We start from the raw sequence: 23282 nt of genomic DNA, 5'->3' as shown, positions 1-23282 counted from the left end.
CGCTGGCTACCTCGGCGACGTGGACTTCTTCGACCGAGAGATCGCCGCATAAGAAGAAGAGAACGACCAGGAGGACGCGGACGACGAGGAGGACGAGGACGTCCACATGGTCGACTACGACCACGACGACGGCGGGACGGCGTGGGATCCGGAGACCCAGCCGCCGGACCTTTCCGAGGATGAGGCCATTGCCATGGCACTGGCCAACGCCGCGCGAGACGAGCTCAACGAGCTCGCTTTGTGGGAGGGGCTCGCAATCCAGCCTGCGGGAGTCGGCGCTCGCGCAGGGAGGCCGGTGTGACGCCCGGAACCGGTACCATGAGGATTCCGGCCGATCCCGCCGAAATCCGCACGATATCGATTCAGAGACGCCCTCCGACACGACGTGCGCGACGAATCACACACGTGATGCCAGAGGAATTAACACGAGCGGTAACATTTCAACAGGATTACAATAGAGCCCACAAGATACATATATTACAACAATGACTCCAACGAGTCAAGATACAAATATACAACTCAAGATCCGAATCATACAGAAGATCAAATGCGTCCAAGTACGGACAAGATACAAATTGGACTAAGAGTCCTGAAGATAACCAGTGGCGTCCATAACCCTGCCCAGGCCAAGCCGGAAGGGTAACCTTGCTAACATCGTCATCTCGTACCTGTCAAAGTCGGGCCATCGGTTGCCGACAAAAGGGAGAAAGCAAAAGAGAAAGGGAAAAGGCGAGAGTAAGTACCAAGGAACGAACTCCGGCACGTACTTAGCGAGACTAGAAATGGCTATGCTCGAGTATATATATATATCGCCTGGGGCTATATTGTAGGTTTAGCAGCAGCAAAACTATAACCAATAGAGACACACTACAACATCCGTCTACTCAGATAAGATAAGAGAGCGCATAAGGTAACAGATAAATACTACACAAACATAACCCAGCCAAATACACATATCCCCTTCAACAATTGCGAAGAGGCAATGTAAAAGGCACTCAACGGTGGACAAGTTTTATTAGGTAGTCGTTATAGTAATGCTATATTACTACGCAAGTTATTAGCAAATTATTAACAACAAGTATAAAGTGTAAGTTGTTCTATGATCAAGCTATACAATTCCAAGTCGTCCATAACCGCGGACACGGCTTATCGATAAGATGTACACCCTGCAGGGGTTGCCCAAATGTAACCATACGCATGCTCGACCCGCTTCTTACGAGCGATGTCTCACAACAAGACCGTTCCCAGTTCAACAAGAAAGTCTAGGGGGGCCACCCAACTAAGCTACCCGTGACGAAGTCCGACCGTACTCCGAGACGGACCCAGAGGTTGCGTAGGCGTCTAGGCGGGCACTAACGGCCAAGCACTAGATAAGTCGTCTAGCAATTATGCAGTGCAGTACAGAAATAAACCACCCGAAGGCAACAGGAAGTAAACACCCGAAGGCAACAGTATATAAACATGCAGGTGCCAAATAAAACCAAGGTTGTGGCCCCCTTTTCAACTAACTCGAGAAAAGGTAATGGGTGAGGGGGGTCCCAGTGAATCCCCACGCATGGGTAGAGCGCTCAATCTCGGAACAGATAACAAGAACTCGGGTCCTAGGGGACATTAGCAAGTCAAAGTTCCGATGCTTTCGCAAAGGGGCTCACAGATGCCTCTGCTTACAATTTTAGTTGTTAACAAATAAGTAGAGCATGTGTATCTCCAACAACTGATATAGCATGTGATAACCTCCCAACAACCCAACATATCCCGATATCAGATCGAGATAACAACAGAGCCTAAAACACGCCTACGACTCGCAAGGCTCAAACATCAATCAACGGCTATGGGTAAGGAAGGATGCATATAGGATTATTATGAAAACAAGTGGAATAGGACACGTGACTCGATAAAGAAGCGCAACATAAGGATAGCAATGCGAGGGAGAGAGTATAATAGGTGAAGTGAGAGGGCTCGCCTGTGAAAAGTTGCAGAAGCACTTGTCGGAGAACTCGTCGTATCTCACGTCAACACTTCGCGATCCTATCCGGGAAGAAGCAAATGCTGGTACAAACAACGGATGCAAGTCTTACTACTACGGATAAAGAAGATCCAGCATGATCAAGATGATATGCATGGCATGGCAAACATGATGCGATGCAACTTATCCATATTAATCGGAGTCGGAACCCCGAACAATCAAATTAAGGTTGGAGTTGCATTTCTACCGACAAGGTTAAGTGTTGTTTAGCATGGCACGACATGGCAAGGGTGAGCTACTTCAATATTAAACGGAGCAGGGAAAACCACATCGATGTTCCGAAATACTCCGCATATATGTGAGGTGACATGCACAAACTAACGGAATGACATGATGCGAAATGCAAACAGATGAATGGATGGCATATTCATATTCTTATATTTTTCTGATTAATTTTCATATAAAATACTTTTTATTTGGAGTTATATTTTGCAAGATATGAAACAACACATTTTAATAAAAGAATGAACGGATAGGCAAGGGAAGATCTGGGTCGGATTTAGATGGAGATGGGCTACCTGCGGCCGCCGGAGCTGACTTGCAAACTGGTGGGCTGAGGCCCATCTGAGGTTCGGATGAGGTAAAAAGAAATATGTTCTGGACAGGAATTGAGCCCAGCACCTCAGGGATTAATGTCCCTAGGACAGACCACCTGCTCTGTGAATCAGGCACGTACAAAACAAAGCAGTCACGGTTTTGAACGATGTCGTCGGGATAAAAGGGATTAAAGAACAAAACAAAAATAGGATATGGTGCTGGGGGGATTTGAACCTTGGTCAATCTAGTTGAGGACGATAGACCCAGCCACTGTGCTAGATCGATGTTGTTGTCAAAGACGTGAAGCACTGCTAAAAGACACAGCGACCACACACACAGGAATTGTACACGTTCATCCATGGCGGAGAAGCAGGTCAGGGACGAATCGATCCAGCGATTCTGGGCGAAACGGGACGGGGAAGTAGGCGTCGGGGGTGCGCCTCAGCATGGGGAAACTGATGGTGGTGGTTCCGGGGCCAGGGGCTCACCGGACAGCCGCCGGCGATGAGGTCCTGCGGCGGAAAGAGGTGGTCAACGGCGGGGGGGACGAACCAGAGATGGAACGAGACCGGGAAAAATACGTGGAGAACGAGGAGATCACCGTGAAGCTGATGGAGAAGTCGGGGAAGCCAGGGGAGGGCCAGAGCGGCCGCAATCGAAGAAGTTCGCCGGCAGGTCGGAGATGGAATCGGCGATTTTGTGGCTGATACGGGGAGACTCGGGTCGATTCCTTGCACACGGAGGGAGAGGATGATGAGGCGCATCTAACGGTGGTCTCAGATCGAAGAGGGGTGGCCGGTACAGGCGGCGCCATGGCGAGGTGGAGGCAGACGTTTTGGGTTCTCTCTGTACGTTGAAGAAAAGGGACATAGAGGGTAGAGAGGATGGCGGCGCGAGGGAGAAGAGGAGGAAGGGAAGCTAGGGTTTGGTGGGGATATGGAGAGGGATTTAAAGGGGGGGAAAGGAGCAGGTGGGGGAAACGGGCATGGTCCAGGCGGCCATGGTGATGATGACAGCACGGGGGGCTCATGCTTCTCTCGTGTGGAGGATGACGACAGGAGAAGGAGATCCTTTTTCCATCCAAGGGGTATGGGCCGGTGGGAGAAAAGAAGTGGGCCGGAAAGAGGAGAAAAGAAGAGAGAGGGGAACGGGCCAGGGAGAGAGGGAGCCCAAGGGAGGGGTTTGGGTTTTCTTTGTTTACTTTTTATTTAAAACATTTGAATTCAAAACCTGTTTCTGTTTTGAATTTGAAACAAAGGTGAGTACGAGATTTTAAAATAGTTTTCAAAATATTTATTTTATTGTAACCAAAACAAAGCACATTATATTCAAAAACTTCTTTGTTGGAAAATATTAATTATAAAATAAGTAACAAAGGAAGAGAGAGATTAGGGTTTTATTTAAAGGAAGAGACAAGGGGGGTTTATAAAATAATTTTATTTGATAAAACATGGATGATATGATGCATGATGCATGATGATGCATAAAAGAAAAAGAGCAAACAAAGTCTATAGGGGGTTCTACCCGGGGCCGTTACAGCCGGCGACTCCTCCGGCTACGCCGACGCGTTCCAACGACCGCGCTCCGCCTGCTGCTCCGGTGTGGGATCCCTGGCCACAGCCTCCTGCCCATGCGGCGGTACCTCCTCCACCGCCGGCGTACGAGCTTCCATTGCCGACGCCGGAATTCATTAACCTCGTCGGCCGACGACGACCGCAGGCGGCGAAGCAACTTTTAGCACGCCTTTATGGCGTTTTTATGTTTTTTTTAACGTAAATTATGGTTGCATGAATGAAAAAAAAAATTTATGCGTCGCGCCGCTGGAGCCACCCCCCGACGCAAACGGACGCCCGAACGATTTCGACCATTTCGGCCGATGCAAACGGACACGACGCGTCCGTTTCGACGTCCGAAATGCGTCGCGCCGCTGGAGATGCCCTAAGATTAAATTTCCTGCTGACTTTTTGGTACTTGGTTCTGCTGCTAGTAAGTATTGTTCTATTATTTTTGGTAGACCTTTTCTAAATACTTGTGGAGCTGTTATAGATTGCAAGAAGGAAAAAATTGTGACTAAATTTGCTGGTGAATCTTATGAGTTTAATTTCTCTAAATTTGCCAAAACTCCTTATAAAGCTGATTTGCCTAATAATGATTTTAGAGTTGAACAGTGTGCGTCTATTGCTCTTGCACCTAATAATCCTTTGCAGCAACATTTGGAGAATAGTGAGAGTGAAGTATTTAGGGAAGAAAGAAATGAGCTTGATGAAATTTCCCTTCGTCAACCTATTCTTAAACATGACTTGCCGGTTGAAGATTTAGGTACAACAACACCACCAAAGGAAGATCCTGTTTTTGATTTAAAACCGTTGCCTGATAATCTTAAATATGCTCATATTGATGATAAGAAAATATATCCTGTTATTATTAGTTCTAAGCTTTCAGATATTGAGGAAGAAAGGTTATTGGAAATATTGAAGAAACACCGAGGAGCTATTGGCTATACTCTTGATGACTTGAAGGGGATTTCTCCCTCTATTTGCCAACATGCTATCAATATGGAAGATGATGCAAAGCCTATTGTTGAACATCAACGTCGTCTAATTCCGAAGATGAAGGATGTGGTAAGGAATGAGGTATTAAAACTTCTTGAAGCTGGTATTATATATCCTATTGCTGATAGTAGATGGGTTAGTCCTGTGCATTGTGTTCCTAAGAAAGGAGGAATGACTCGTTGTGCCTAATGATAATGATGAGCTCATCCCTCAAAGAGTAGTTGTAGGGTATAGAATGTGCATTGATTATCGAAAAGTTAATAAAGTTACTAAGAAAGATCATTACCCTTTACCCTTTATTGATCAAATGTTAGAAAGGTTGTCTAAAAATACTCATTTTTTCTTTCTTGATGGTTATTCGGGTTTTCACAAATTGTCTGTTAAAACTAAAGATCAAGAGAAAACCACTTTCACTTGTCCCTATGGAACTTATGCTTATAGGCGTATGCCTTTTGGTTTATGTAATGCTCCTGCTAGTTTTCAAAGATGCATGTCTGCTATTTTTCATGGTTTTTGTGAGAGTATTTTAGAGGTATTCATGGATGATTTTTCTGTCTATGGGAATTCTTTTGATAATTTCTTGCGAAACCTTGATAAAGTATTGCAGAGATGTGAAGAAACTAACCTTGTTCTTAATTGGGAGAAATGCCACTTTATGGTTAATGAAGGAATTGTATTGGGACATAAAATTTCCGAGAGAGGTATTGAAGTTGATAGAGCTAAAGTTGAAGCAATTGAGAAGATGCCCTATCCTAGGGATGTTAAAGGTATTCGTAGTGTTCTTGGTCATGCTGGGTTTTATAGGAGATTTAATAAAGATTTCTCCAAGATTTCAAAGCCTCTTACTAATCTTCTTCAAAAAGATGTACCTGTTGTTTTTGATGATGATTGTAAGGAAGCTTTTGAAACTCTAAAGAAATCCTTAACAACTGCTCCTGTAGTTGAACCTCCTGATTGGAATTTACCTTTTGAAATTATGTGTGATGCTAGTGATTTTGCTGTAGGCGTTGTTCTTAGACAGCGAGTAGATAAGAAATTGAATGTTATTCATTATGCTAGCAAAACTCTTGATGCTGCTCAAAGAAATTATGCTACAGCTGAAAAAGAATTATTAGCTATAGTCTTTGCTTGTGACAAGTTTAGATCCTATATTGTTGATTCAAAGGTTACAATTCATACTGATCATGCTGCAATTAGATACCTTATGGCAAAGAAAGATGCTAAGCCAAGGCTTATTAGATGGGTGCTTCTCTTGCAAGAATTTGATTTACATATTATAGATAGGAAAGGTGCTGATAATCCTGTTGCTGATAATTTGTCTAGATTGGAAAATATTGCTTTGATCCTGTTCCTCTTAATGATAGTTTTCCAAATGAACAATTGGCTGTAATAAAGGTGAGCTCGCGAGATAGTCCTTGGTACGCTGATTATGCTAACTTTATTGTATCCAAGTACTTGCCTCCAACCTTTTCAGCTCAGCAAAGGAGGAAATTCTTTTATGACTTGAGGCATTATTTTTGGGATGACCCACACTTATATAAAGAAGGAGTGGATGGTATTCTGCGAAGATGTGTTCCCGAATATGAACAACAAGAGATATTGAGTAAGTGTCATGGTAGTGTTTATGGAGGACATCACGCCGGAGATAGAACCGCGCAAAAGGTTCTACAATCAGGTTTCTATTGGCCAACTCTCTTCAAAGATGCGAGAAAGTTCATTCTATCCTGTGATGAATGTCAAAGGGTTGGTAATATCTCCAGACGCAATGAAATGCCTATGAATTATACTCTTGTTATTGAACCATTCGATTGTTGGAGATTTGACTTCATGGGTCCTTTCCCTTCTTCAGAAGGTAACACTCATATACTTGTCGCTGTTGATTATGTTACTAAATGGGTGGAAGCCATACCTACAAAAAGTGCCGATGGTGAGACCTCTTTAAGAATGCTTTTAGATATTATTTTTCCTAGATTTGGAGTTCCTAGATATATTATGACCGATGGAGGTTCTCATTTTATTCATGGTGGTTTTAGAAAAACTCTTGCTAAATATGGTATTAATCATAGAATTGCTTCCGCTTATCATCCTCAAACTAGTGGGCAAGTAGAATTATCAAATAGAGAGATTAAATCTATCTTGCAAAAGACTGTTAATAAATCTAGAAAGAACTGGGCTATTAAATTGATGGAAGCACTTTGGGCTTATAGAACTGCTTATAAAAATCCCATGGGTATGTCACCGTATAAAATGGTTTATGGGAAAGCTTGTCATTTACCTTTAGAACTAGAGCACAAAGCTTATTGGGCTGTGAGAGAACTAAATAAAGATCCTAAACTTGCCGGTAAGAAAAGATTGCTACAGTTGAGTTCTCTAGATGAATGGAGAAGTGAAGCTTATGAAAATGCTAAACTCTTTAAAGAGAAAGTTAAGAAATGGCATGATAGAAGAATTATCAAAAGAGAATTTAATGTTGGGGATAAAGTCCTATTGTATCGGTCTCGTCTCAGATTCTTTGCAGGGAAATTACTCTCAAAATGGGAAGGACCATATGTCATTGATGAGGTGTATCGTTCAGGAGCAATTAAAATTAGCTCTCTGCAAGGTAATGCCACACAAGTGGTAAATGGACAAAGACTCAAGCATTATATCTCCGGCGATTCTTATAATGAAGATGTTGATGTTATTCAAGTGGTAACTCTGGAAGCTTTCATCAAAGGCCAAATTGACAGTCCTGCAGAGTTCGACTTTGAATAGGTAACAGTACTGGTAAGAAAAAGTCCGCGTTTAACTTTTCGAACAATGTTTTTGCAACTTTTGGAAAATATGAAAAATTACGAGATCGAAACGGAGTGGAGGAGACACACGAGGGAGTGCCCCCATAGGCCGGCGCGGGCCCCAGCCTGGCCGCCCCGCCCTATGAGGAGGGCCCCTCGTTGCCCCTCTCCGACTCTGGTTCGACCTGGTACTTTCCTTTTGTCGTGAAAATCTTTGCTATATAATCCCCCGGACCCCTGGAGGTCCGTATATCGTTTTCTCGATGTGTTTTGTTTCGAGCTGTTTCTGCCAGGATCTGTCTTTGATCTAGAAGCATCATGGCCTCCAACAACAAGGACAAGGAGCCTTTGGAGGAAGTGAAGGGGATGTCATCAACAAAAAGGAGGCGGCAAACTGCGGGGAGTAAGCCAATCTTGGTGGGATCGGTTAACACTGGACGTTCTTTTTCTCATAACTTGCAGGGACCTCTACCACCTGCCCTTAGCCTCGGCTCTTTCCCTGCTGTGGAGGAAGCACTACGGGTTACCGATGAGTTTTGTGATCAATACCGTGCTCTGAGAAGGGAAATGGAGATACTTCAGGAGGAGAACAACCGACTTCGCAGAATGCTGGAGTATCACTCAATTTCCATCACAAGGCCACCACCGCCATCTTTGGATAACAATGAATCTCTTCATGTCTTAGTGCAGAATTGCCAAACTGAAAAGCGGAAGCTGAAGAAGATCTTTAAGAATCGCAGTAACGGGCTACCACTATCACCGCCGAAGGAGTAATTCATCATCGGTATTGGCATCCCCTTGGTTTTTTCCAAGCTTGGGGGAGTACCGCGGTATCACATCATCACTATCTTTTACCTTTTTACTATCAAGCAGTGTCATATCATGAGTAGGGAAGTTATCATATAAGATGTGTTGCGTTATGGAAGTATCTCTCTTTAGTTGGTTATCTATGTATCCCTTGGTGTGAGTTATCGTTATGGAATATTAATGAGAAGTCTTATCATTTACATATTGCACATCTTATTTTAGTTTGCAATTTCTATTATATGATTGATCTTGTTGTTAGTATTGGTATCACTTTGGGAGCGTTGAGTAATCTATTTGGTTTTGGCAAACTTAGCATTGGTCAATAGCAACAACACTTTGAGTTTAATTAGAAAAGAGGAAGTACATGTAGATATGTTATTATCTTTCTTGTTAGTTCCTAGCTTAGTATTCCGAAGTTAAAATTGTTTGTGCTTACAAGGAAGATGCATGATTGTTTCTATCACATGTATATTTGTTTGTTTCCCTCAACTCTTATGCTTGCTAATCAACCTTGCTAGCTAAAAACCTGTACTGAGAGGGATTGCTTCTCGTGCATCCAAACCCTTAAGCCAAACCTACGCCATCAGTGTCCACCATAACTACCTACTATGTGGTATTTCCCTGCCATTCCAAGTAAATACTTCATGTGCTACCTTTAAATAATTCAAAAGCTATTACCTCTTATTTGTGTCAATGTTTTATAGCTCATGAGGAAGTATGTGGTGTTTAATCTTTCAATCTTGTTGAGCAACTTTCACTAATGGACTAGTGGCTTCATCCACTTATCCTATAATTTTGCAAAAGAGCTGGCAACGGGGTTCCCAGCCCCAATTAATCAACTTTCATTAATAACTCTCTTTACATGTTTTGCCCTGATTCATCAGTAAGCAACTTAATTTTGCAATAGACACTCCTCCAGGGTATGTGAAATGTTGGAAGGCACCCGAGGATTCGGTTAGCCATGGCTTGAGAAAGCAAAGGTTGGGAGGAGTGTCATCCTTAAATAAACTAAAGTACATGTGTAAACAAAAGAGAAGAGGGATGATCTACCTTGCTGGTGGAGATAACGTCCTTCATGGGAGCCGCTCTTAGGAAGTCTATTTGGCAAGGGGGTTAGAGTACCCGCTACCATTCGTTGACAGCAACAAACACCTCTCAAAACTTTACTTTTATGCTCTCTTTATGATTTCAAAACTTAAAAAGCTCTAGCACATGATTTAATCCCTGCTTCCCTCTGCGAAGGGCCTTTCTTTTATTTTTATGTTGAGTCAGTAAACCTATTTCCCTCCATCTTAAGCAAGCAATTGAGTTGTTGTGATCCAACCATCTATATTGTGATCTACTTAATCATGCCTTTTATTCTTCCTTGTTTGGTACAAGTTTTATCTGAATGAATATAGCTTTGAAAGTTATCAATGATTATGAGAAGATTACTATGATTCAGTATGCAAGTTTATTATAAGCTTTAATATGAGAGCACTTCTCAATAGATAAGTATAATCTGTTAACTGTTCTCTGACCAAGAACGAAGTTTGCCATCACCAATTATGATTTCCTATGCACCTTTATTTGTGACTACCTTCTACTTGTTTCAAGTTGAATTATATGAGGAAGTTGTCTACTAGAATGCCTTGTGTGAATTGATATGATGCTTCTTGTCCGTATTTTATTTATCGACTCTTCACTTTTACTGAGCTCAGTTTCGCTTGGGGACAAGCGAAGTCTAATCTTGGGGGGAGTTGATACATCCATTTTGCATCACTATTTTATATCATAATTTACTGTTATTCATTGATATATTTCATATTTAGGGATGATACTTATGTTATTTCATCTATTTTGCATGTTTCATGATTATTGGAGAATCGCGCACCGGAGTCGAGATTCTCGCCGGAAAAAGCACCGTCAGAATGCAATATTTCGGAAGATCAACAATTGACAGAATTATACTGAAAATCCTATTTTTCCAGAAGACGGAGGTAGCCAAAAGGGGGAGCCGAGGAGGGCCGCCATGGGCCCCCCTCATAGGCCAACGCGGGCCCTTCCCTGGCCGCGCCGCCATGTGGGGAGGGGGCCCACAGCCCCCTCTGGCCTCCTCTCCTTCGCGTACTTCTTCGTCCCGAAAACCTAAGCTCCAGAGGATAGTCGCGAAGAGTCACAGCCGCCTCTGCGGGGCGGAGAACACCAGAGAGAAAAGAGCTCTCCGGCAGGCTGAAATCCGCCGGGGAAATTCCCTCCCGGAGGGGGAAATCGACGCCATCGTCACCGTCATCGAGCTGGACATCATCTCCATCATCATCACCATAATCTTCATCATCATCACCGCTGTCGTGGTATCGTCACGGCATATGCCATAGGGTGGCTAATCGAAGGGGCTCCTGAGAGATCTCACGGCGGTATCCGGAAGCGGGTATGGGCACGAGCGACACGGCGACGTACCCAGGTTCGAGGCCCTCCGGTGGAGGTAACACCTCTACTCCTGCTATGAGTGTATATGGTAATCACACAAGTACAATGGTGCTCCTAGAGCCGTGTCCGGCTGGCCCCGGGAGGCTAAGGGAGACGAAGGTCTCTCTCACAGGGCAGCGCTGTAGGTAGGTGAAAGCAATAAGTGATCGATCGTCCCCGCACGAGAGGGGGTAGTGCGGCTTATATAGGCACCGGCACTTTACATATAAGACCCTATAGTCTACTGGCCGGCTTGGCCGGCTTCGGCTTCCGCTCCTTCCCGAGGCGGTGACGTCAGGAGCCGTTGAGGCGTCATGGCTCTGTCCCATCCGGCTGCCTTGGTCAGCGGTATGGAGAGGAAGCGTCCCCGTCGCCGCCGCCCACCGTAGCCCGTACGGCGCGTCGTAAGCCATGATGGCCTGTCCGGCGCGTGGCACTATTGCTCCACGGTGCCCCGCGCTTTACGGAAGATGAAGTCAGCGTGGACTTTGGGAACCCGGATCACCAACCCGGTTCCTTCCAAAGGCAAGACTCGCCAGCCTCGAGTCGGTCCGAGGTACGGACCCCCGCCGGATATGGCTTGTAGAAGCCGGCCCAGCCTACAGCATTGGCGGCCGTAGCCGGGCCGACTAGGACCTAGAGCCCGCCGGCTTCCGACCAGCCGGCCACGGCGCCAGCCCGGCTGCTCCTCGGCCGGCCTTTGCCGCGAGCCGGCCGCGGCCAGCCGGCTGCTCCGCGTCCATTGCCCTACCCGGGGTCTTCCCCCGACATTAGCCCCCGAAGCCGGCAAGGTCCTGCGTTTAGAAGGACCTAGGCAGGTTTTCCTGGCTTCTTGAATATATTTGACGGCACTTGGAGGGGCCGACTGAGGATTTCCTTTCAGCCGGCTGCGCCCTCATCCGGCTTGTTCCTGCCGGCTGCTCCCAGCCGGCCGCTTTTTACACTTGTATAGTTTTTTGCTTTCTCGCAAGATTTGATGGCGCCTCCGCCTTGCTGATGAATTTTGGTTCGAGTGGAACTTTTTGTCCGGCTCCGGCTTGCTGCGCGCCGGGGTCTCCGCCGCCTCGGGTCCTGCGCCCGACTTGACCGGTCTGACGCCTGGCCTGGCGGTCGGTTCGTCTGGTCACATCAATGTCCCTCCGGATCCGGTGCGGTAGTGGGCGACGTGGTGTGGCCGTTTCCGATAACCGTTGTGGACGTGGGCGGAGTTACGGCGCAGTAAATCCGGGGACGTGGCCCACGACCGCCACTTGGAGGCCAACCGCCCGCGGCAGGAGGCTATAAATGCCGTGGGGGAGGCATCGAGGCGGCCACTTGCCATTCTCTTCCTCCTCGCGCTCCTGCTTCCATCGCTCTCCGCGCGCTCGAGCTCGCTGTTGCTCCGGCGAACGTCTTCCGCTGGCGAACTCCGGCGGGCGAACCTCCACCGATCCGCCGCCGCCACTCCGTCAATCCGGCGCCACGGGGCCGCGCGTCTCGACGGAGCGTCCTCAGCCGCCGTTGTCGCCGCCGCGGTCGCAAGGTTCTTCCTCGCCGTTCCGCCTCTCCTGGTCATCTTCTTCCTCGGCCTCGTCAATGGCGTCCCCCGCCGGATCGTGGAGGGGCTCCTACATGCGGGAGGATGACATCGAGCGCCCGGTGCGCCTCCGGCGGATCCCGCGGTTGGTGATCACGCGGGCGCCCGGCGGGGAGGTGGAGCCCAAGCCGGAGCCCGGCGAGCGCGCGCTCGGCGCGCACCTCGATCGCGGGCCGGGCCTCGCCGGCTTCGACATTCTTCCGGCAATTCCTCGACCACTTCGGCCTTCGGCCGCATCACCTGCCGGCCAACGCGTGCGTCCTCCTGAGCTGCTTCGTAGCGTTCATGGAGGCTTACGCCGGCTTGTGGCCCGACATCGACTTCTGGAGCCGGCTCTTCTACTTGAAGGCCCAAACCACTGAGGGCCGCCTGCGGGCCTGCGGCGCCGCCTCGATCTACACTCGGCCTGGCACGCCTTTCCCCAAAATCCCCACCGTCGACTCGGTGAAGAACTGGCAGATGTCATTCTTCTACGTGCGCAACGACGGGGCGCTCGTCGACCGGATCAACTTGCCGGAGTTCAACCCGGCTCCTCCAGTCGGCCGGATCAACTGGAGCCACAACGCCCGCTCGACGGATCCGAACGCCGAGGTGAACCTGCTGTGGGACTTCCCGGCGACAGCCACCGATGGCGGGCTGACCGCCGAGGATCTCCTCTCGCACCATCGCCGAGCGCCGGGTGCTGCCGCTCCAGTATGCGCACCCACAAGATCGGGCACATGTCCGGCCGGTTCGATCCGAACCGCACGTCCAAGGCGCCGCTCAACAAGGCCCAGGTGGCCAGCCGGGTGAACCACATCACCAAGGCGAACCTAACGGAGAACTGGAGCTACGGGCTGGTGCCTTGCGACAGGGAGCATCCGCCGGCGCGGGTAAGTCCCATGTCTTTGCCATTTTCCGGCTTGCGGCTGCGAGGCCGACTTCCTTTTTCCTCTGCCGACTGCCGGCTTGTCATATGTTCATGTTTTTTCTGTTTTTCTAGCTTTTTGAGCGCCAGAACGCCGAGGACGGCGACCTGGCGACGAAGAGGTGGACGCCGGATCACGTCGATCCGGCTGATCAAGCCGGCGAACATGCCGGCGACGACGACCTGCCGCAGGCGCCTGATCTAGGCGGCCGGGGGAGCACAATCCGCCCCTCACCGGAGCAAGCAAGAGGAGGAGGAGCCGGCGATGTCCGGCACGGGGCCCATCCCCGCCGTGCCTCTGCGTACAAGGCCGCCAAGCACCACGGCGACTTCGGCGCCCAAGGGCACGAAGCGAGCCGGCTCCACCGCCGCCTTGGAGGCGAAGGCGAAGAAACTGCGCCGGCAGCAGCCGAAGATGGTCCCGGAGCAGGCCGGGTGAGCTCTTTCTCTCCTTTTCTTGTTTGATTCCTTTTCTTTCCTTACTTTTATACTTATTATCTCTCTGTTTATCCGGCTAGGGCCCCTATCAAGTTTGCCCAGGGCGGCGGCTCCCGGCAAGCTCCGCGCGTTGTGTCGCCGCTTCCCCGCCGCAGGAGGGAGCAGCACGCCGCAGCCTTCCTCGCGCGCAGCTACACCGCCGCCGCCCGCCGCAGGGGCGCCTTCCTTCGCCGTGCCGCCGGCCTCGCCGCCCGATCGCGGCACGCGGGTTGAGCCGACTCGCCAGGCGACGCTGGACGACATGTTCCCGGGCCGGACTCGTCCTCTGGGCCCAGCTGCTGGGGCTGGTCTGGGAATGCCGCCTTCAGCCGGAGTCGGAGCCGGCAGGGCTGCTCCTGGAACCGGCGCTGGCAGGGCTGTGCCGCCTGCGGCCGGAGCCGGCGCCGGGCCCACCGTGGTGGAGCTGGACGGGAGTCCGGAGGGGGCGCCCCTGCGCCGGGAGGCGACCGGGCCGGCTGGGCCATCCGCCGCGCCCGAAGCGACGCCGCCACCGCAGCCCGACGACGGAGGAGCCGGCCCGGCAGAGCCGGCGAGAGACGAGCCGGCGCGCACGGAGGGCGCCGACTCGCGCGCGCTGGTGAGGACGGGAACCTCATCGGCATCACCGCAAGGCCTGCACGTGGCCAAGGGCGCACTTCTTCTTCAGGTGCCGTCCGCCTCCGACTCCAGCCTCGGCTCGGCTGCCACCATGGAGCAGGCGTGGCTCCGCGCCGACTCCTACGAGGTGACCAGCCGGGAGGGGAACCCCGGCCAAGCATCGGTGGAGATGTTCTTCTCCAGCCCGCAGGCCAATCTCAAGGCCGGGGCAACCGAGGCCGCGGCTAACGTCGCCAAGGTGGAGGAAGCCAGCAAGGTAAGCTTCGATTGTTTTTGATCTGATTATTATCCTGGTAGCCCTCCGAGGCATGGGCCGGCTGCTTGGAGCCGGCACGGGTTTCGCCTGATCGACTAACTTTTTCTTTTCCTCAGGCTGTGATGGATCGGCGCACCACTTTGTATAATCGCGCCGTCACCCATTACCACAAGGCCAAGCTGGACCGGGCCGACTTGGCCCGCGAGCTGGAAGCCGTCAAGGGTAAGCTCTATGCTTCTTTCGACTTGATGTCTTGTTTTCTTTCTAATCTTGGTTGGCCGACATTTCTTTCCGGCCGCCTCGCAGCTTGAAGCCGCCAAGGTCCCGCAGCTCGGAGTCGGATCTCCGAGCCGCTCGCGACCGCTGCGCCGTGAGCGAGGAGGCGGGCCGATCCGCCGCCCGCAAGCTTAAGCCGGCCGAGCAGAGCCGACGCGGCTGCGCCCGCCGGAGCAGTAACCACCTCACCGAGCTCAACTCCTCGGGACGGCGGAGAAGGAGAAGGTGGATGATCCGAGCCGGCGGCCGACGGAGGTGGAGAAGCAGCGGCTTGCGCCGCAGAGGAGGTCACCGCCAAGTCCACAGTAGCCGACGGCTACCGCCAAACGCCGGACCGACGATTTTGGCGCGCTTGATCGCGGCTTGTCGGGTGAGTGCATCTTTATGTTCCTTTCCCTTTGCCGGCTTTCGGCCGTCGGCTGCCGGCTTAGGTTAGCAGCCGGCGGCGAAACTTGATTTTTTCGATATCTCCATCTTCGGGCCGGGGGCGGTCGGTTTTGTCGGCTGCCGCCAGGCTTACTTTAGAGCTTCGGAATCTCCATCTTCGGGCTGGGGGCAGTCGGTTCTTGCCGGCTGCCGCCAGGCTTTCTTTTTTTCTTCGAAATCTCCATCTTCGGGCTGGGGGCAGTCGGTTCTTGCCGGCTGCCGCCAGGCTTACTTTAGAGCTTCGGAATCTCCATCTTCGGGCTGGGGGCAGTCGGTTCTTGCCGGCTGCCGCCAGGCCTACTTTAGGACTTCGAAAATTTGCATTTTTCAGCTTATTTCGGCTTTGACAGCTCCTGACATGTTTCTTCTTCTTGCAGCGGCCTTCCCGGAGACGCAGGAGGCGGCTTTGACAGCCGTTGGCGTCGCGCGCGACTCCAGGAGGCGGGAGACCGGCGAGGGCAGCTCGGAGTATTTCTCCATGGAGGACCACCTGGCGTCCATGGCTGCCCGCATCGAGCCCATCACCAAGCTCGGCTGGGAGCTTCGGAAGGCGGCCGAAGAGCCGGTGCCCATGCCGTGGCTCCGAAGAGGCGGCGCCGCAAGATATCTCCGGCCTCATCTCTCGCGATGGAGCGGGCGCCGGACCGTTTCCTCGACCGGAAGGAGTCGGCCACGCGCGCCGGTGCCGACATGGCGCCGTCCTTCGTCCTCTCCCTGGTACAACGAGGTGGACCTGGGGCAGCTTGAGTTCCGGCGAGCCGGCGTGGAGGACAAGCTCCCAGCCGATCTCAAGGCCGCCCGTCTTGCTCGAGCCAGTACCATCGCCGAGTTCGTCGACAAGACCCTCTTCGTCGCGGACCCGAACCCTCCTCCGTCCGATGGAGATTACATGGACGATGAGGAGGCGGAGGACGTGCCCGAGGACGACCCGGCAGCCGGCTCCACTGATGCCCCTCCGGCTTAGATTTCCCGCTTTCCAGCTTGTTCTTTTGCCAAGACAATTTATTAAATCCCCGGGATGCCGGGTGCAGATGTATGAATATTATCGCCCTTTAATTATGTCGCACTTTAATGTGTTTGTTAATCATTTGTGTACCGAGTTGCTTTCTTTCGACTCGTTCGCTTTTTCCCATCCGCCCCACTCTTTGGCTGTGCTCTTGCCGGTCGTACGTCCGACTTGCGATCCGTCGCCGGATCAAGAGCGGGCCGCTGGGTGTGGCCGACAAGATTTCGCCGAACGAGCTGAATTCGGCAATCCGGCACTTTTATGAAAAGTTGCAAGTCAACTCGCTTTTACTCTTTCCCTTAGTCGTTTTTCGCGTGCCGGCTCCCTAGGCCTTACTCCCGCCAGCCGGACAGCCGGGTTGCGGTCCGTAGCCGGATCGGAAGCCGGCCGTCGGAAACCGGATCACGTTACCGAGCCGACCGCGTGAGAGGGTTCAAGCCAATTGGCGAAACAAGGTAAAGTACGCGAAAAACTTGTCGGAAACGGCGCTCTTGGCGCAAGCTTTTTCATAACTCACAAAAGGGATACAAGGGATACATACATTCCTGTTCTCATGTGTAAAATGGGCGGAGTAACCCGACATTCCAGGGACGTTTAGTCTCCTCGTCAGCCTTGTCCGGCTTGTTTTTCTTAGCCTCTTGGGCATCTATGAGATAGTAGGAATCATTGCCTACCGCCTTGCTCACGATGAAGGGACCCTCCCATGGGGATGCTAGTTTATGCCGTCCGGCTGTCCGTTGGATCAGCCGGAGCACTAGGTCTCCTTCTCGGAATACTAAGGTCTTGACCTTCCGGCCGTGGTAGCGACGGAGGCTTTGCCGATACATGGTTGACCCGGACTCGGCCATCAGCCGGACCTCTTCAACCAGGTCGACTCCATCTTCGCGAGCTTCTTTGGCTTCAGCTTCGTGTAGAGCTTGATTCTTGGCGCGTCGTGCTCGATATCGCCTGGCAGGACGGCTTCGGCCCCGTATACGAGGAAGAAGGGTGTGAACCCGACCGAGCGGTTTGGCGTCGTGCGCAGGCTCCACAAGACACCGGGCAGCTCTTCAATCCAAGCAGCCGGCTGAGCGCTCAAGCGGCTCCACCAGCCGGGGCCGGATGCCGGCTAGGATCAAGCCATTAGCCTTCTCCACTTGGCCGTTGGTCTCCGGGTGCGCCACGGACGACAGGTCCATCCGGATCCCCATCTCTCCGCAGTAGCGTTTGAAGATGCCCTCGGCGAAGTTGTTGCCATTGTCGGTGATGATGCTATGCGGGTAGCCATATCTCACGATTATTTCCTTGAGGAATGTGACGGCTGTGGAGCCGTCCAGCTTCTTGATTGGCTTGGCTTCGATCCACTTGGTGAACTTGTCAATCATCACCAAGAGATGAGTCATGCCGCCTCGGGCTGTTTTGAATGGGCCCACCATATCCAAGCCCCATACGGCAAATGGCCAGGTAATGGGGATGGTCTTCAAGGCGGAAGCCGGCGTGTTCCTTTGCTTGGCGAAGCGTTGGCAGCCGTTACACCTCTTCACCAGTTCTTCTGCGTCTCTGAGCGCAGTCGGCCAGTAAAAACCGTGCCGGAAGGCTTTGGCCACTATGGCTCGGGAGGAGGCGTGGTGGCCGCACTCACCCTGATGGATTTCCCTTAGGAGTTCAATCCCTTCGGCCGGCTCGACGCACCGTCGGAGCACCCCACTTACGCTGCGTTTGTACAGCTCGTGGTTGATGATTGTATAGGCCTTGGCCCTTCTCTCAATCTGCCCGGCCCGGACTCCGTCATCGGGCAGCACACCGTCGGTGAGGTAGGAGAGGAATTCTTGTGCCCATGAAGGTACGCATCTTATCTCGAATACGCCGACCAACAGGGTCTCCCGCGTGGGAGCTTCCGGCTTCGACTGCATGGTCGCCGGGTTCGGCTTGCTAGCCGGCGGGTTCGGCTTGCTAGCCCCCGAGTGTGGCGATGAAGCCCCCGGGTTGGACTGAGAAGTCCCTGATACGTCTCCAACGTATCGATAATTTCTTGTGTTCCATGCCACATTATTGATGTTATCTACATGTTTTATGCACACTTTATGTCATATTCGTGCATTTTCTGGAACTAACCTATTAACAAGATGCCGAAGTGCCGCTCCTCGTTTTCTCGCTGTTTTTGGTTTCGTAAATCCTAGTAACGAAATATTCTCGGAATCGGACGAAATCAACGCCAAAGTTCCTATTTTCATCCGAAGCATCCAGAACACCCGGGAAGGACCAGAGGGGGGCCACCGGGCCACCAAACCCTAGGCTGGCGCGGCCAGAGGGGGCCGCGCCGCCCTATGGTGTGGCCCCCTGTCAGCCCTCCTGCGCCGCCTCTTCGCCTATATAAAGCCCCCGGATCGGAAAACCCGAGACGAATTGACGAAACCCACGTAAACCTGCCGGAGCCGCCGCCATCGCGAAGCCAAGATCCGGGGGACAGGATCTCTGTTCCGGCACGCCGCCGGAGCGGGGAAGTGCCCCCGGAAGGCTTCTCCATCGACACCGCTGCCATCTCCACCGCCATCTTCATCACCGCTGCTGCTCCCATGAGGAGGGAGTAGTTCTCCATCGAGGCTCGGGGCCGTACCGGTAGCTATGTGGTTCATCTCTCTCCTATGTGTGTCAAGACAATAATCTCATGAGCTGCCTTACATGATTGAGATTCATATGATGATGCTTGTAATCTAGATGTCATTATGCTAGTCAAGTGGGTTTTACTTATGTGATCTCCGGAGACTCCTCGTCCCACGTGTGTAAAGGTGACGAGTGTGTGCACCGTGTGGGTCTCTTAGGCTAGATTTCACAGAATACTTACTCATTGAATGGTATAGTGAGGTGCTTATTTATATCTCTTTATGATTGCAGCATGTTGTATCACAATTTATCCATGTGCTACTCTAGTGATTTGTTATTAAAGTAGTTTATTCCTCCCGCATGTGTGCAAAGGTGACAAGTGCGTGCACCGTGTTAGTACTTGGTTTATGCTATGATCATGATCTCTTGTAGATTATGGAGTTAACTATTGCTATGATAATATTGATGTGATCTATTCCTCCTACATATGCATGAAGGTGACAAGTGTGCATGCTATGCTAGTACTTGGTTTAGTAGCGTTGATCTATCTTACACTAAAGGTTACTAAAACATGAGCATTATTGTGGAGCTTGTTAACTCCGGCATTGAGGGTTCGTGTAATCCTACGCAATGTGTTCATCATCCAACAAAAGTGTAGAGTATGCATTTATCTCGTTCTGTTATGTGATCGATGTTGAGAGTGTCCACTAGTGAAAGTCTATTCCCTAGGCCTTGTTCCTAAATACCGCCGAGTTACTACCGCTTGTTTACTACCGCTGCGTTACTACTGCTGAGTTACTACCGCTTGTTACTCGTTTTACTCGCGTTACTACCGCCGCAATACCACCACCATCAACTACACGCCAAGCACTTTTCCGGCACCGTTGCTACCGCTCATACTTATTTATACCACCCGTATTTCACTATCTCTTCGCCGAACTAGTGCACCTATTAGGTGTGTTGGGGACACAAGAGACTTCTTGCTTTGTGGTTGCAGGGTTGCATGAGAGGGATATCTTTGACCTCTTCCTCCCCGAGTTCGATAAACCTTGGGAATCCACTTAAGGGAAACTTGCTCGCTGTTCTACAAACCTCTGCTCTTGGAGGCCCAACACTGTCTACAAGAATAGAAGCTCCCGTAGACATCAAGCACTTTTCCGGCGCCGTTGCCGGGGAGGAAAGGTAAAAGGCTCTCATACTACGGTCTCGTGTAAAGTATTTTTCTCGGCGCCGTTGTGTGTGTGCTCAAAGCTATTTCCTTTAGATCCCGCAATTGCATCTTGTTGTTTCTTGTTTACACTAGTTTGGCATAATGTACAAGAGTGAGCTTCTTATTCTATTTCCTGATTTAAAACATGGATTGTTTGATGCGAAAATTAAAAAACCTATGAAATCTTCTTTGCATGCTGGTAGTAATATTAGTATGAACGCTTTGAACACCATTGTTGACAATGATATAGAAAGTTCTAAGCTTGGGGAAGCTGGTTTTCATGATATTTTTAGTCCCCCAAGCATTGAGGAGAAAATTTTCTTTGATGATACTTTGCCTCCTATTTATGATGATTATAATGATAGTGGTCTTTTGGTGCCACCTATTATGGAGAGTGAATTTGATTATGATTACAATATGCCTCCTACACTTGATGAGAATAATAATGATAGCTACTTTGTTGAATTTGCTCCCACTACAACTAATAAAACTGATTATGCTTATGTTGGGAGTAGTAATAATTTTGTGCATGAGACTCATGATAAGAATGTTTCATTTGATAGTTATATTGTTGAGTTTGCTCATGATGCTACTGAAAGTTATTATGAGAGAGGAAAATATGGTTGTAGAAGTTTTCATGTTACTAAAACACCTCTCTATGTGCTGAAATTTTTGAAGCTATACTTGTTTTATCTTCCTATGCTTGTTACTTTGCTCTTCATGAACTTGTTTATTTACAAGATTCCTATGCATAGGAAGCATGTTAGACTTAAATGTGTTTTGAATTTGCCTCTTGATGCTCTCTTTTGCTTCACATACTATTTCTTGCGAGTGCATCATTAAAACTGCGGAGCCCATCTTAATGGCTATAAAGAAAGAACTTCTTGGGAGATAACCCATGTGTTATTTTGCTACAGTAATTTGTTTTTATTTTGCGACTTGGAAGTTGTTTACTACTGTAGCAACCTCTCCTTATCTTAGTTTTGAGTTTTGTTGTGCCAAGTTAAGCCGTTGATAGAAAAGTAAGTACTAGATTTGGATTACTGTGCAGTTCCAGATTTCTTTGCTGTCACGAATCTGAGCCCACTGCCCTGCAGGAAGCTCAGAAAATTATGCCAATTTACGTGCATGATCCTCAGATATGTACGCAACTTTCATTCAATTTGAGCATTTTCATTTGAGCAAGTCTGGTGCCATTTTAAAATTCGTCAATACGAACTGTTCTGTTTTGACAGATTCTGCCTTTTATTTCGCATTGCCTCTTTCGCTATGTTGGATGAATTTCTTTGATCCATTAATGTCCAGTAGCATTATGCAATGTCCAGAAGTGTTAAGAATGATTGTGTCACCTCTGAATATGTCAATTTATATTGTGCACTAACCCTCTAATGAGTTGTTTCGAGTTTGGTGTGGAGGAAGTTTTCAAGGGTCAAGAGAGGAGGATGATATACTATGATCAAGGAGAGTGAAAGCTCTAAGCTTGGGGATGCACCCGGTGGTTCATCCCTGCATATATCAAGAAGACTCAAGCGTCTAAGCTTGGGGATGCCCAAGGCATCCCCTTCTTCATCGACAACATTATCAGGTTCCTCCCCTGAAACTATATTTTTATTCCATCACATCTTATGTGCTTTTTCTTGGAGCGTCTGTTTGTTTGTTTCTATTTTTGTTTTTGTTTGAATAAATTGATTACATCATGCTTGTGTGGGAGAGAGACACGCTCCGCTGGTTCGTATGAACACATGTGTTCTTAGCTCATAATATTCATGGCGAAGTTTCCTCTTCGTTAAATTGTTATATGGTTGGAATTGGAAAATGATACATGTAGTAATTGCTATAAATGTCTTGGGTAATGTGATACTTGGCAATTGATGTGCTCATGTTTAAGCTCTTGCATCATATACTTTGCACCCATTAATGAAGAAATACATAGAGCATGCTAAAATTTGGTTTGCATAATTGGTCTCTCTAAGGTCTAGATAATTTCTAGTAAGGTGTTTGAACAACAAGGAAGACGATGTATAGTCTTATAATACTTGTAATATGTCTTTTATGTGAGTTTTGCTGTACTAGTTCATCCTTGTGTTTGCCTCAAACAACCTTGCTAGCCTAAACCTTGTATCGAGAGGGAATACTTCTCATGCATCCAAAATACTTGAGCCAACCACTATGCCATTTGTGTCCACCATACCTACCTACTACATGGTATTTTCCAGCCATTCCAAAGTAAATTGCTTGAGTGCTACCTTTAAAATTCCATCATTCACCTCTGCAATATATAGCTCATGGGACAAATAGCTTAAAAACTATTGTGGTATTGAATATGTAATTATGCACTTTATCTCTTATTAAGTTGCTTGTTGTGCGATAACCATGTTTATCGGGGAACGCCATCAACTCATTGTTGAATTTCATGTGAGTTGCTATGCATGTTCGTCTTGTCCGAAGTAAGGGCGATCTACACCGAGTTGAATGGTTTGAGCATGCATATTGTGAGAGAAGAACATTGGGCCGCTAACTAAAGCCATGATTCATGGTGGAAGTTTCAGTTTTGGACAAACATCCTCAAATCTCTAATGAGAAAAGAATTAATTGTTGTTGAATGCTTAAAGCATTAAAAGAGGAGTCCATTATCTCGTTGTCTATGTTGTCCCGGTATGGATGTCTAAGTTGAGAATAATCAAAAGCGAGAAATCCAAATGCGAGCTTTCTCCTTAGACCTTTGTACAGTGCGGCATAGAGGTACCCCTTTGTGATACTTGGTTAAAGCATATGTATTGCGGTGATAATCCAGGTAGTCCAA

General features: G+C 49.3%; 1 long non-coding RNA gene across 1 annotated transcript; it reads right to left on the bottom strand.

Annotated features, from left to right (window-relative positions):
• Positions 1-2003: 2003 nt before the first annotated feature.
• LOC124699883 lies at positions 2004-3433 on the bottom strand. Its single transcript, XR_007001549.1, has 3 exons — positions 2798-3433; positions 2545-2683; positions 2004-2049 (listed from the first exon to the last, which is right to left on the bottom strand). It is a non-coding gene; the product is annotated as an uncharacterized LOC124699883 (long non-coding RNA).
• Between the last annotated feature and the right edge of the window lie 19849 nt (positions 3434-23282).

The sequence above is a fragment of the Lolium rigidum genome, chromosome 3 (assembly GCF_022539505.1).
Source record: "Lolium rigidum isolate FL_2022 chromosome 3, APGP_CSIRO_Lrig_0.1, whole genome shotgun sequence".
Taxonomy (NCBI): Eukaryota; Viridiplantae; Streptophyta; class Magnoliopsida; order Poales; family Poaceae; genus Lolium; species Lolium rigidum.
The sequence above is the reverse complement of the archived record's forward strand: the minus strand, read 5'-3'. Positions and strand labels throughout refer to the sequence as shown.